The sequence below is a fragment of the Neophocaena asiaeorientalis genome, unplaced genomic scaffold (genome assembly GCF_003031525.2).
Source record: "Neophocaena asiaeorientalis asiaeorientalis breed wild unplaced genomic scaffold, Neophocaena_asiaeorientalis_V1.1 scaffold332, whole genome shotgun sequence".
Classification (NCBI taxonomy): Eukaryota; Metazoa; Chordata; class Mammalia; order Artiodactyla; family Phocoenidae; genus Neophocaena; species Neophocaena asiaeorientalis.
In genome coordinates, this window is record NW_020173111.1 from 6,618,828 (window position 1) to 6,620,706 (window position 1,879).

A 1,879-nucleotide genomic window follows, 5' to 3' on the forward strand; every position below is an offset into this window, starting at 1 on the left:
AGCACAGTGACTCAGTTACACAGATATATATACATACACACACACATATATATACTTTTTCAGATTCTTTTCCATTATAGGTTATTACAAAATATTGGGTATAGTTCCCAGTGATATACAGCAGGTCCTTGTTGGTTATCTATTTTATATATAGTAGTGTATGTTAATCCCAACCACCTAATTTATCCCTCCCCCCCTTTCCCCTTTGGTAAGCATAAGTTCATTTTCTGTGTCTGTGGGTCTATTTCCATTTTCACATTGCTTTAAAAAAAAATAACCATTAAGATTCTACTTTTCTATAAAAGGCGTTGGGGGCTTCCCTGGTGGTGCAGTGGTTGAGAGTCCGCCTGCCGATGCAGGGGACGCGGGTTTGTGCCCCGGTCCGGGAGGATCCCACATGCCGCGGAGCGGCTGGGCCCGTGAGCCATGGCCGCTGAGCCTGCGCGTCCGGAGCCTGTGCTCCGCAACGGGAGAGGCCACAGCAGTGAGAGGCCCGCGTACCGCAAAAAAAAATAAATAAAAGGCGTTGGTCGAACAGCCCTGAGTATGCCGACCGGGAGCACACCCAGCGCCGCCTGGGCCTCACCTGGCTGCAGCTTTGCCCGGTGCCCTCCAAAGCCCCCGGTAGCCCCAGTGCTAGGCCCACACCGTGCGCTGTTTCGTGACCGAGGGCTTCGGCCGTGGGGTCTGAGCCGTCCTCCCGCCAAGTGAAGGGGGCGGGGCAGTGATTCTGCGCAGAGTAAATGGTCCTACGAGGAGCACAGGTGTTTACACTTGACCCAGCTGCAGCCTCACTCTCAAAATCGGGTCCTCCCTTCAGTACGGTGAGAACTACGGAGAGAATCTGCCACGCCCCAGGTTCCGCCCTCGTGGCCCGACACGGGCCCTACCCTGGAGGCTGCTGTGGGGAGAGGGTCCGCCCCGGCGCCTGGGTGTCTCTGAAGGCCCCCGCGGTCCGTGGAGCTGATTCCTGGTAAGTTGTTTCTTTTGGATAGCACCTTGAAAGACGCTCTTGTTCGGCTCCACGGTGGCCTGGGCCGAGCTGTTGGTGGCAAACTTTATGCAGGCATAGCCCTTGGGGTGTTGGGAGAGCTTGTTGCACAGGATGGCCACCTGGAGTATCTCGCCGCAGTGGTTGAAATAGGCCTCCAGCTCCTGGGCCGTGCCGCCGTAGTCCACATTGCCCATGTAGTTGGATCTGTGGTTGGCCTCCACCTTCTCCATGGGGGTGTCTGGCTCGGGGCTCAGCAGCTGCCCGGCCAGCAGGGCCCCGGCGTCTTCCTTTTCCCCCTCTGGGCCCTGGGCCTGCTCCATGGCCCACAGCTTCAGTTTCATGGCCTCCAGCTCCCGGTCCGGTACCGGGCACTCGGCCAGGTCCTCCTCCTCCAAGAGAGACGGCAGGAAGCCCGCGTCTTCCTCGTCCTTTTCCCCCGCTTCCCCTGTCTCCTCCTCCTCCCTGTCTGCAGCTCTGGGGCCCAGAGAGGTCTTCCCGGCCCGGCGGCACCAGGCCCCCCAGCCCTGGGCCTCGGGGTTGGAAGCCCTCTGTCAGGCCTCTGTGGTGTGTGGGAAGACAGCGCGGCTGAGGAAGGACCACATGGCGGCCGGGGCAGAAGGGGAGATAGGCCAGGCCTCTGCTCACCTTCATGCCCTCACACTGCTTTTATTTATTTTTTAATTTAAAAAATTATTTATTTTATTTATTTTTGCCTGCATTGGGTCCTGTTGCTGTGCTTGGGTTTTCTCTAGTTGCCGCGAGCTGGGGCTACTCTTTTTCTTTTTTTTTTTTTTTTATTACAGGCGGACTCTCAACCACTGGGCCACCAGGGAAGCCCTGGGACTACTCTTTGTTGCGGTGCGCGGGTTTCTCGTTGCGAGGCTT

The 1,879-nt window shown here is 57.1% G+C and overlaps 1 pseudogene; it reads right to left on the bottom strand.

Annotated features, from left to right (window-relative positions):
* Positions 1-797: 797 nt before the first annotated feature.
* Positions 798-1,596, bottom strand: LOC112398732 (embryonic polyadenylate-binding protein 2-like; annotated as a pseudogene).
* Between the last annotated feature and the right edge of the window lie 283 nt (positions 1,597-1,879).